General features: G+C 38.2%; 1 long non-coding RNA gene across 1 annotated transcript in view; it reads right to left on the bottom strand.

Moving 5' to 3' along the window:
* The window catches only part of LOC129636176 (uncharacterized), a 98,491-nt gene extending 91,761 nt beyond the window's left edge, over positions 1-6,730 (bottom strand). Inside the window, exon 1 of the long non-coding RNA XR_008706713.1 lies at positions 6,613-6,730. This is a non-coding gene — a long non-coding RNA (uncharacterized LOC129636176). The remainder of the gene's footprint in view (positions 1-6,612) is intronic.
* Positions 6,731-13,519: the final 6,789 nt, after the last annotated feature.

Genomic DNA, 13,519 nt, shown 5'->3' with positions numbered 1-13,519 from the left:
CTAGCATTGCTTATAGTGATGCTTTCTAAGGCCTACTTGACTTCATACTCAGGATATCTGACTCCAGGTGAGTGACCACACCATCATGGTTATTCAGGTCATTAAGACTATGTTTTATAGTTCTTCTGTGTATTCTTACCACTTTTTTTTTTTTAATCTCATTGCTTATGTTAGGTCATTATGGTTTCTGTCCTTTATCATGCCCATCCTTGCATGAAATGTTCCCTTGATACCTCCAATTTTCTCAGAGATCTCAGGTCTTTCCCATTCTGTTGCTTTCCTCTATTTCTTTGCATTGTCCACTTAAGAAGGGTTTCATATCTTTCCTTGTTATTTTCATAAACTCTGCATTCAGTTCTATTCCAAAAATGGTAAACACCTAAATGCAATATTTTAATTAATGTCTGCTATTGCTGCTGCTAAGTCGCTTCAGTCGTGTCCGACTCTGTGCGACCCCATAGATGACAGCCCACCAGGCTTTGCTGTCCTTGGAATTCTCCAGACAAGAACACTGGAGTGGGTTGCCATTTCCTTCTCCAATGCATGAAAGTGAAAAGTGAAAGTGAAGTCGCTCAGTCGTGTCCGACTCCTAGCGACCCCATGGACTGCAGCCCACCAGGCTCCTCTGTCCATGGGATTTTCCAGGCAAGAGTACTGGAGTGGATTGCCATTGCCTTCTCCAAATTAATGTCTAGGCCATACTAATTAATACCATATCTTCACTTCATTCTTCACCAAGGGATGATGGCTGAGATTTTAGCATTTCATTTATGCTCTAAAAGATATTAATTACCATTAAAATATATAGAATAAGTCAATAATGTGTATACAATACAAATAATCTTTAAAAATCTTTAAACTGATATTCTTTAAAAGGATTTCAGCCATATGAGTTATTTCAGTAAGTCAGTTCATTTCAGTCTTTCAGTTATGTCTGACTCTTTGCAACCCCATGGACTGCAGCACTTCAGGCTTCCCTGTCAATCACCAGTTCCCAGAGTTTACTCAAGCTCATGTCCATCAAGTCAGTGATGCCATATAGCCAGCACATCCTCGGTCATCCCCTTCTCCTCCCACCTTCAATCTTTCCCAGCACCAGGGTCTTTTCAAATGGGTCAGTTCTTCGCATTTGGTGGCCAAAGTATTGGAGTTTCAGCTTCAGCATCAGTCCTTCCAATGACTATTCAGGACTGATTTCCTTTAGGATGGACTGGTTGGATCTCCTTGCAGTCCAAGGGACTCTCAAGAGTCTTCTCCAACACCACAGTTCAAAAGCATCAATTCTTCGGCGCTCAGCTTTCTTCACAGTCCAACTCTCACATCCACACATGACTACTAGAAAAACCATAGCTTTGACTAGACAGACCTTTAATGGCAAAGTAATGTCTCTGCTTTTTAACATGCTGTCTAAGTTGGTCATAGCTTTTCTTCCAAGGAACAAGTGTCTTTTAGTTTCATGACTGCAATCACCATCTGCAGTGATTTTGGAGCCCCAAAAAATAAAGTCTTTCACAGTTCCATTGTTTCCCCATCTATGTGTCATGAAGTGATGGGACCAGATGCCATGATCGTAATTTTCTGAATATTGAGTTTTAAGCCAACTTTTTCACTCTCCTCTTTCACGTTCATCAAGAGGCTCATTAGTTCTCTTCGCTTTCTGCCACAAGAGTGGTGTCATCTGCATATCTGAGGTTATTGATATTTCTCTTGGCAATCTTGATTCCAGCTTGTGCTTCATCCAGCCCAGGATTTTGCATGATGTACTCTGCATATAAGTTAAATAAGCACGGTGACAGTATACAGCCTTGATGTACTCCTTTCCCGATTTGGAACAAGTCTGTTATTCTATTTCCAGTTCTAACTGTTGCTTCTTGACCTGCATACAGATTTCTCAAGAGGCAGGTCAGGTGGTCTGGTATTCCCATCTCATGAAGAATTTTCCACAGTTTGTTATGAGCCACACAGTCAAAGGCTTTGGCATAGTCAATAAAGCAAAAGTAGATATTTTTCTGGAACAATATGAATTGTTTAGATAACTAAGATTTTTTTTTAAGTATCAATGTATTTTTATCCATTTTGGATTGTACATTTTCTATTTCATGAACTTTTTATAGTATAAGATGGGAGGATGAATATATTAATAAACAACCCATTATTTTCTGAATTCTGGTTAATGATTTACATAGATCTTAGTGAAGGAAGATGCCTTATGAGGATGTGAGATTTTAGATATTTATAATGTGTTGGTTATCAGTTGTCCTGACTATTGTCCTCATTCTTGGTTTTAGTCTAATGACTGAGATGTCACATTAAGTAAGAGAGCTGCCCAAGCTCATGCCAGTGCTAGTGAGTACCTTGAGTGGAATGTTATATGGGTGAGAATAAGGCTGTTGGATGGAAGAAATTGTCCTCTGCCTTTTTAGATTCCTCTGGCTGGTCTAAGAATTAAATTGACATGAGACAGATTAACTAGAGAAAATAAAACTAAAGTTTAATAACATGTGTACATGGGAGAGACCCAGGAAAACTGAGTAACTCACCAAAATGGTTGAATGTCTTGCCTTAAATAACATCTTTAGCTAAAGACAAGAGAGGATGTTGGGTTTAGCGGTTTAGAACTTCAAAGGGGAGGAAGGCAATTCCCTTGTAGATGAAAAAGCAATTGTTTGTTAATTCAGCATTTGCTGGTTCCAAGCAGAGACAGTGAGACACAGAGAGGACTCAGATCTCTAAGCCCTGCTGAGTTTCTCCCACAGTCAGAAGCCGCGTTAGGCATTACTGACAAAATGGAGGTACGGTCACCAGCCCCCTCTCCTCATTCCGCAGGCATGGATCCCGGGATGAAGGAGTTAGGCCTTGTAATTCTGACTTGTCTTTTCCTCTCCTCGGCTGAGTTGACTGAAAAGGAACATTAAGGTGCTTACTGGTCTTGAGAGGAGCATGAGAAGGCACAAAGCCTTCTGCAGCATTGCTCAGAAAATAATATATAAAGTTAATCATTGACATTTGTTCAAGGACTTTAAAAAAAAGTGTTCCAGGATGAGCACATAGGCCGTAGTTTGAGGCCATGGGAGGGATTGATATCTGAAGCCTATTTGTGAGGAGAATGTTTATGGCAAAGGAGTTTACTGAATTTAGAGTTTAGAAATAATTAAAACAGTTAGAAATTAAAGATTTAAGGAATGTTGTAAAGTTAGCATATTTTACTATAGCTTATAGAAGTTAGGAATTTTTAGAGACACTATAGCTAGAAGCCTTTTTAAGAGATAGTGAGCTCAGGATGTTAGGGGCAAACAGGATTTAGGAAGATAAGTAGTAAACTGAGGAATGTAGCATGAGCTACAATGTAATCACAAGTTAACTATAGGACACATTAGAGGAGGTAGATAATAGACGATAAGGCTGATTCCCAGAGAATCACTGAAGCAGGAACTCTGTTTGAAGAGCAACAATGATTTATGGAGATAATAAATCTGGGAGAGGGGGAACTGAAAATGTCAAACCTCTGGCCTAATCTTAAACTTGGAATAAACAGGCAGTCCATAGAAAACTGAGAGGCTGTCTCATTGGCTGACACCGTCCATCTCTTCAGGTTGGTTCCCTGGTTGGTGGAGTTGGACTCCGGCATCCCACCATACTTAGTTCATATTTTTAGTCAATGTCTCTTGTAGTTCTATTCCAAGAACAAGCTTCCTAACTAAATCCTTCAGGCAGTCAGGGAGACGGTCAGTATTTCTTTCTGAGTCTTTTGGTCCTTGATTGTTTTCAGATCAAAATAATATACATGTCAAAGAGACATTTTGGGATGACAAATTTTGTTCCCCCACAAGACAGGATGCTGCTTTATTCTGTCTTCCTTTCCCTTTCCTCTACAGGGCTCTCCCTCCTAACCAACCTGCACATCCAGCCTTTTATTGTAAAAGAAAGATTCTGATGTACATTAGCAATTGAATTAATCTTTAAGTGTCCTAAATAACCATATTCAATTAAACAATAAGGTGAAAATGAACAGAGTCAAAGAGGAACAAATTCTTGATTCATCTGTAATTTGTGTATTGTATTTTTATCATACAGTTTTCTCCTTCTTTCTTTTATCATACGACATGAATGCACTACAATGAATCCTTGGGTATCTTTCATGTTAGATTACCCTTGCCCTTTTGATATCAAACGGAACAAAGGGATGGGGGTTTCTTTGGACTGGGATATTCAACAAACCCTTAGGCCTACATTTAGTTTAGTTAAGAAGGAAACAATGACCTTGAGGGCCAACATGGTGCAAAAGGATAGAAGTTTAACTTAAATTTGCAGGATAAGTGTGTGTGTGTGTGTGTGTGTGTGTTAACATATCTCTCGTAAATTAAAAAGATGGATTGTGAAAGTCATTGGTGGCCTGGGATTCAAATTCTGGTCATCTTCCACTTTGTAAAGAAAAAAAAAAAAATTGCATTTAATACATTACCAGAGTCAAAGGCTTACTACAGACTCATGTAGCTGTAGAATGATGAATGACCCCTGGAATCTTGATGGATTTTTAAAAATTAAGCAATAGACCCAACAGGCATGTGTCACAAAACTGACAGTTACATTAGAACATAAACGTAATCCAGAATAACATTTCCCTATGGAAAGTTTAAATTCAGTACAAGAAGCATTAGCTAATAGTTTAAACCAAGTTTGTAACCTAAACCAATGCAACAAATAAAGGTAGAAGAAGCAAAAGAGGAATGAGAGACAAAGATGGTATGGATCTTAACAGTCAGACAAGAAAACGGGGAGTACCAAGGGTATCTAACACTGTGAGGACCTAGCTACATAAAAGCTCAGAAGAAAAAATCAATGTTTTCTAAGCAGCCTGTTTCTGTTATACCCCTCCTCTCATATCACCATGGAAATTAGAGTCCTCTATTATAATTTCTGTACCTCCCACATTGCCTTAAATCTTGCCCTTACTTATCTGTTTGCCTAATTAGACAATGCTGGATGAGAAATGTGTCTATGCATCTTTACTTTCTGTATGGCCTCTATCCTCATGCCTGAAATAGGGTAGATGCTCAATAAATCTTTGAATAAAAAAAGAAAAATAAAGGTGCAAACAGTGTTGATTCCTTGAACTAGTGTGCATTTGTCCCTTTCTAATTTCTCCTGGAGCACAAGTGGTCTCAGAATCCAGGATAGAGTTAAAACTATGGGTGTAGACAGTGATTCCTACTGAAAACTTTCAGAGTTCCAGGCAGTATGTCTTCCTCCATGGAGAAACACAAGAAATAATTAGAAAACAACTACACTAAAATAGAATGAAGCCTGTGTGAATGCTAAGTCCTTCAATTGTGCTTGACTCTTTGTGACCCTCTGGACTGTAACCCACCAGTCTCCTCCGTCCATGGGACTCTCCAGGTGAGAATACTGGAATGGGTTGCTATGCCCTCCTCCAATGGATCTTCCCGACCCAAGAATTGAACCAGTGTGTCTTAAGTCTTCTGCACTGGCAGACAGGCTCTTTACCTCTAGCGCAAACTGGGAAGCCCAGAATATAGTCTAGATTTGTAAAATGCAGTCTAAGTCCTCAATAAATATTTACTAAATGGATGAATGACCCTATCCAAAGGGGCTAAGTCATTGAAATGGCAGGGGAGACCACAACAGGTTCTTGAAGAACAGGTAAGATTTGAAGAGATGGGATGGAAGCTGTGGGGATGGTAGACAGGATCAACTCCAAGCTTCTTGAATTCAGCACGGCAAAGCATTTACTGAACAAGACCATTGTGCCAAGAGGAAAATCACCACATGGGCAAATTCAGTTCTGTTAATTTTTTCCCAAAATTTCTCCATCACTTCGTATTGAAGCTCTTTTCTCTCCTCTATAGCCATACTTTGGGACTGCCTTAAAGAATAGATTGTCTTATTAAAATTCTGCTTCAGACTCTTGCACTTTTGCATTCTTGGATGGGGATCTAAATAAGACCTGAACTAATCATAAAGAAATATGACTACTTTCTTCCATTTTTTTTTAACCAAGAAAATATTCTTGTTAGTGATGCTCTTTGACTAACAAGGAGATTAAACTTGCTCCTGATAAAGAATCTGAAAATAAATCTTCTGAGGCAGGCAATAAAGACTGTTTCTAGACACACCTCACTTAAACCTTTTTCTTGTCTTTCAGCATTCCATTCAAACAAAACTTTCTCCATTGAGCCATTAGTTGTTATTCCTGCCAAAAAATCACCATTCTCTCCTCTTTATACTGTGGTATAGTACTTTGTAACAGAGAGAGTACATTCTTAACATAAGACAGAAGGAGAACTTGACCAACCTGAAATAACATGGGTCCTAAGAAAACATGTAGAGATAATTTGCATAAGATTTTGAATGACAACAATAAAAATATAATTCACTAGGTGTTGCCATGTAGGTTGCTTTTCGGCAATTCCTTGATACGGCATGGAGGATGAAAAGTGCATTTTTAAAAAGTAAGACAGTTCCAATCTTTTGATCTAGGTACCCTTTGCTATACATTTTCCTAACACATTTCCCTCTAGAAGTTTGCAAGCAGAAGTGAAGACAGAGAGAGAACATATGCTAAATTGATCATTTTTGTGTCTGAATACTCACTATTTGAGAGACAAGAAACTGTTCCATCTGATCTGGGGTATGATTATACTGTAGTCCAAATTGAAGTGTCTTGGAAATGAATTGGGTGAGCTTCTCGGTTGTCAGTCATATCACTTACCCTGCGCAGAGTGAGATGAGAGCACTCATGGGAGACGGTGGAAGTGGCTCTCATACACCTAGACAGATGGGTGTGCCACTGCGTGCCGCAGTGCAGACAGAGCCTGACTGTCAGTGACACCCTCCACAGAGCTCTAGGGCGCCTCCGAGAGCTCAGATGCTGGATCTTGTGTTCGTCTTCAATCAAACCAGCAAAAGTGTCTGAAATCACTGGTCTGAAATGAGCGAGGTTTTGCCCATGACACAGCGATACAGTTAGGAAGAAAGGAAAGATTTGAGTTGTAATTTCAGGTGGGTCTTCCCAGGTAGCTTAGAAGGTAAAGACTACACGCAATCCAGGAGACCAGGGTTCGATCCCTAAGTCAGGAAAATCCCTGAAGAAGGGCATGGCAAACTACTTTAGCATTCTTGCCTGGAGAATTCCATGGATAGAGGAGCCTGGTAGGCTTCAGTCCATGGGATCACAAAGAGTTGGACATGACTGAGTGACTAACACTTTCACTTTTAGGCAACAAAAGAAAGCCAAAGCAAAATTATTTCCTGTGTTGAAGAGGAAGAATTCCTGTGATTAATGATATTTCTGAAATTGATCCTTGTCAATTACCAAAAACATTTTAAGTCATATCTATCAGTTTTAACAAAGGCCTTAAAGACAGGTTTGCTCTCAGAAAAGCAGATAAAAAATTTATTCTTGCTTCTCTTGTCCCACCTGTTTTAGTCAAGTTCTCCAGAGAAGCCGAACCAATAGGAGATAGATAGATAAATAGATAGACGTGTGTTTGTGTTTGTTTCTGTGTGTTGATCACTCAGTCATGTCCAATTCTTTGTGACCTCATGGGCTCTAGCCAGCCCAGCCCCTCTGTCCATGGTATTCTCCAGGCAAGAATACTGGAGTGTGTTGGCATTCCCTTCTCCAGGGGCTCTTCCCAGCCCCGGTCTCTTGCATGTGCGCAGATTCTTTACCATCTGAGCAAATAGGGAAGCCCAGATAGATAAATAGATAAATTTTAAGAAATTAACTCAAGCCCTTGTGGGGACTGAAAAATTTGAAGTTTGGAGGGCAGGCCAGAAACTCAGGGGGATTTCTATTTTACAATCTTGAGACAGAATTGCTTTTCTCTGGGAATCTTCAGTTTTTATATGTTGCTGTTGTTGCTTCTCTGTTTGGTTTTTATTCTTAAAACATTCTACTGATTGAATGCTACCCACATACATCATTGAGGATAATTTCCTTTATATAAAGTCAGCTGATTATAAGTGCTAATCACATCTACAAAATACCATCAACAGTAATATCTTGACTACTGTTTCATGAAACAATAGGGACTCATAGTCTTACTAAGTAGAAATGTAAAAGTAACCATCAAAGCATCCTTAAGGGGACCCCTGTATACACACACACACACACACACACTTGTAAGCCTCCTGGGATGCAGTGCAAGTCCCTTAAGACGGGAGTCCCCAACCTCCTGGCTGTGGAACAATACCTCCTCTCAGATCAGTAGTTGCATTGGATTAGAAATAAAGTGCACAATGAATATTATTATTTATTACATTTATCAAATCATTCCCCCTTCCCAGTCCATGAAATAATTATATGCCACAAAACCGGTCCCTGGTGCCAAAAAGTTTGGGGATCACTGCCTTAAGATATAGTTCTGCTCTATATGACCCTTGTTTTTATTTCTTCATAACATTCTTAACATCATTATTATTATTTGCTTTTGTTAAATACTTACAAAGCAGCTTCACCTTGTTCATTATACTGTTTTCTTTCATAACTTGTGGTAGGTCTCCAGTTCCTTTCTTTATCACGTTCTCAGGTTGTCTACAGTCTGAGTCGAGCCAGTCTCTCAGTCTTACTGGCTCATATGCTGCAAACCAAGCTTTGGCTGCTATCAGTTGGTCCACGTCGTGGCTGCTATCAGTTGGTCCACATTGTGGAGCTCTCTGAGTGATGTTCTTTCTTGCTTTATTTTTTGTGGAATTCCTTCACTCAGGGAATCTTCATTATGGTTTCAACTATTGGCATTTTCATCATGGATTTTTTTCATGATTTGCTTAGTACATATTTGTTACTCTCTGAAGCCTGCTGAATAGCTTTCTAATTATTTTAGAGGTGTCTTTACATCTGCTAATTGGTACATAATTATTCATGTGTCTACCCATCCCCTCATTTTTCTGACCACAAAACACCAAGAAGTTTGAGCAGCTTTCCATTTTCAGTGTATCTCACTCAGAGGCTGATGTGTCATAGGCCTTTAAAATGTACTTTTATTGTATTTTTTTTTTTAAGGGAGGAAGGAAGGAAAAAAAAGAAGGAAAAAAGCCAAGAGGAAGGAAGGATGGATGAAAGGAAGGGAGAAAGGAAAATAAAAGTTAAATTAGCAGGATAAAGAGAGCAAGTACAAAATAATGAAATTTCAGAATTATAATAAGGAAAAGATTTTTAGTGATTATCTGGTCTTGTTCCATCTTTTAATAAGGAAAAAAATGAAACCTAGAGATTTTAAATGACATATGGGAAAAAAATGGCTTGGATAAAGTTAGCAAAAGATAGAATACACTCAACCCAGAGTGCTTGAGCATGCTTCCAACATATGTAAGAGTAAAATCAGTGGAAATATCAGTTACTTCCTCTAATGACCCTCCACATCTGCAGACATTTCATCATTACCTGCACGATCACAGGGTGTGGTAGGACAGCCACAGAGCGGTCCTCATGTACTCCAGGCACCACTCCTTCCTGACAATGAAAGAGCCACATCCCCTGCACCTGCCCTGGATTTGGGCCAAGACAGGGCCCACTTTGGTCAGGGAAATAGGAGAGGAAGTGGTTGCCAGGAAGTACTTTAGTGGCTTCTCTCTCCTGCATAAGAGCAGCTCTCAATGTTTCTGACGTTGGAGGCTCTATAAGTCTGGTTTTGAGTCAGTATCTCATAGAGCAGAGCCTTAAGTTGACCTATGAAGGGAACCTACAAAGATCAAGAAATAAACTGCTTGTGTTTCAAATATTGAGAGCTTGAGTTTACATATTACAGTGTAACTTAGTCAGTCTATCCTGTCTGATACCGTGGGCATGCCAAAGATGAGTCCATTAAATTTTTACAGCTGCCAAGACAAAATGTCACAGACTGGGTGACCTAAACAACAGAAATGTACTTTTTAACATTCTGAAGGCTAGAAGTCCAAGTTCAAGGCGCTGGTGAAACGGGTTTCTTCTGAAGCCTTTCTCCTTGTCTTGCTGCCTCTTCGTATGGTCTTTCCTTTGCATATGTGTATCCTTAGCTTTTCCCTGTGTGTTCAATTTATTTTTCCTACAAAGACACAGGTCAGACTGGATTAGGGCCTGCTCCACTCATTTTAGGCTAATTGAGTTTTAAAGACCGAATCTCAAAGTATAGTCACATTCTGAAAGTTTAGAACTTCAATATAAATTTGGGGCAGAAACATTTTAGCCACAAGGGTGAGAAATACCATAATCTGTTTAAGATGTTGAGAAAAATATTATCTAGTGAGGGTGATAGAAACAGCAAATTGAATTGATTGCCTGCCCCAGACTCTACTAGAAAATACAACTCCAAATGGGCAAGTTTTATTGCTATATAGGATTAGTTTTAGTGCTACTTCCTGCCCACTTCTGTTTTAGCAGGAGCTGGAGATAGAGTGAAGAATGGATACTTACTTCTCACTCAATGTTTGGGAATTCTCCAGCATTTCCTAACTTCCTTACTATTAGATGCAGACATGTGACTGGTTCTAGTCAAACGACTATGAATGAAAATGATAAATCTCACTTCCTGGTCAAAGTGTTTTAGAATTGGGAGGCAACCCTACAGGCTCTCTTCCCCTTTGGTGTGGCTGTGGATCCTATGCTATGAGATGTCAGGAAAAAGATGGGAGCAACTTGGGTTGCTAAGTTACTACTTGGAAGATAGCTGCCCTGTGGAGTTGTTGGACTTATGTTAGATTTGTGTGATCAGGAAATAAATGTTTCTGTATTAAGCCACTGAGATCTGAAGTTATTTGTTATCACAACAAATGTCTATCTTATCATTATCCCTAAAAGGGACATAGGGTGCATGCACAATAGTTAGGGTGTGTTTGCCCATAGAAACTATGGGAAACAGAAATAAATGAAGATAATGATACATTAGCAGTGTGAGTTTTCTTTATTTTTGTTCTTTTCCTTTTTATTTAGGATGGAAAGATACCAATAAAAATCATCATCTACTTCACCATTTTACCTAGGGCTAGCCTCGAATACCAACCTAACAGAACCATCTTTTCTCCCTGGACAATTTGCACTTCAGAAAAGCATTTGGAACTAAGTTTTCATAAGGTAGAAAGTAATTTAATGTTGAAAAGGTAGAGCCAACCATACATGAATAAATGCATATCCATTGCATATTAATAATGCAATATAATAATCTACCTTCTCACTTTTAGAAGACTCCTCCGAGCCCTTTCCCAATGTTAAGGCAGCTCTGAGCTCCAGGCCAATTCTGACTTTTTTCTCCTTGTTTCTATGAAGTGTTCCAGAGAGTTACAAGCAGACTCCAGGAAATCCATTTGAAATGGAACACTGACAAACCTCTCCCAGACCAGAGAATAATGAACCAAAATGTGTGTAGCTATATCATAACTGAAATAATTAAATATATAATGATTATTTATTCTAGATAAGAAAGAAATTAGAAAGTACATGGTTACCAGTTTTAATATTTTAAAGAGGATCATCTATGATAGTAATGCAGAATTTACAAAAGAATTTGGGCTTATTGTTTTGAAGCAGCAGCAATCTCTATACCAGCAGTGATTAAAGTAAAGGAGAAATGACTTTCAGGGCTAATGCAGAAGAAATTTCTCTATTGAAAAGTATGTGTTCAGTCTAATGAGAGTTGTCCTTTACAATCTATAGGATCTATTCATTATTCATTCAACAAATTATTAGTATTGGGTTCAGTGATGAGCTTATAAAGGTCAAATAGGTTATACTCCCTGACCTTAAATAACTCAAATAGCTCATTTTCTAGTAGAGGAAACAGATGGATGACCATAAATTTCCATAATGGAGGAAAAGACGATGAATACTAGCACATAAAGAGAGAATCATACATTTTCCTAGGGGTTGCTGGAAAGTATCTTTGAGAAGGTAACAGGCTAAGGCTTGTAAGAAAGACAGGGTTAAGAACAGTCCATTGTAGGGAAAGGAAATAGTCTATATAAGGGCACAGAATATTTTTTTTTAAATGTGTGTTGTGTGTGCTATAACTAGGGAAATATAAGAAATGGAGTACAGCTAAAGCCTTCTCATGGTATGAGATGAAGATAGGGCAGTAGAAAAGCCCTGGATGTGGAAGTCCAGGGTTTGTTTAGATTTTATTCTATAAGTGATAGGAAATCATGGGAATACCTAAAACCCATCAGAAGTTTAGTCACCTTTGCACAATATCATTCCTTCCCAAAGTTCCAGGATTCAAACAAGAAGGGACTTTTCACTTCCACAGTCTTTTTGTACATATCTTTTTTTTTTTTCTGTATATACCTTAATAATATTCATTTTTTTTCCTACCAAAGTAGATGCTCAACAAAGGGATAGTGCTGAGATTCTATGATTTAGGCCTTGTAGAGACCTCCTTATGCCATGAAAAGAATGCCAGAACAAAAGGGATAGCAAAGTCTGAGGGGACAGCAACTGTTTAAGGAGCATATAATCAATGTTACACCACCTGAGGTCAAGAGTAAGTCATGCCCCTTACCATCTGAATTATTAACTTGTCTGAGACCTGATTCTCTTGTGTGTAAAATGGATACATAAATATGTTACTTATCTCACAAAGTTTTTGTGGAAATCAGGCTAGAGGATATGAATAAAAGTATTGTAAGAATTATTAAATAGTATAAAATTGCTAGCAATATTGAAGATGATGATGTCAATAAGGGGGTTAATAACAATTAATCTCCAAGTAGTCAGGCATACAAAAATACTCCACAATCATATAATTCAGGTATGAGCTTTAGAAATGAAAATGTCTTTCTTTGTCCTGTTAAGTCTAGACACTTATTATATAAATAATAATTAGATAAATATCTGATATATTTATTATCTAAATAACAATTAGATTAAAATTATCTCATTTATTTGTCTGAATTTTGTCAGTGGTGCTTCCTTCCAAGATAGCTTCTATTTGGAAAGTCAAATTGCATATTGTAAAAAAGTAAAATAGGGATTTGGAATTCCTAGATTCTCTTTCTGGCTCCATCACTAACCATCTTTTTGGCTTTCACAGCCATAGAATGGGTAGTAATATAATTTTGATCTCCTTCACTGGATTGAACTTTTGGTCAAATTAAAGAATGTCAAAATGTACCATATTATTTATGCTAAGAAATATGCTATTCCTGTAAATGTAAATACAGTATGGTACAATATGAAACTCGGTCAGTGATTTCTGTGGACCTACTTAAGCCATGAAGAGTAAAGCTGGGGAACTTACCATTATGACCATCAGCTACTTCATCCACATCTACCTACTCTAAGCCACACTTGTACATGCAGAAACTTTATGTGTAGAAATGGTTTTCCTAATCATCAGGATTGTAGAAGCAAGGTTATTACAGCTGTATGGGCACATAAAAAATGACAGGAAATGAAATGTCAAAGGAAAGTATAATACCTTTCTAATATACATCCTTCACTTATTAAGACAGTTACTGGGCTGTTCTTGAAAGAATGATTTGTTTGTAAACCAAGTACATTATTCCAGCTCTTTAGAGGAGGGGAAAA

The sequence above is a fragment of the Bubalus kerabau genome, chromosome 21 (genome assembly GCF_029407905.1).
Source record: "Bubalus kerabau isolate K-KA32 ecotype Philippines breed swamp buffalo chromosome 21, PCC_UOA_SB_1v2, whole genome shotgun sequence".
Lineage (NCBI taxonomy): Eukaryota > Metazoa > Chordata > Mammalia > Artiodactyla > Bovidae > Bubalus > Bubalus kerabau.
Note: the sequence above shows the minus strand (reverse complement) of the source record. Positions and strands in the feature narration are given on the sequence as shown.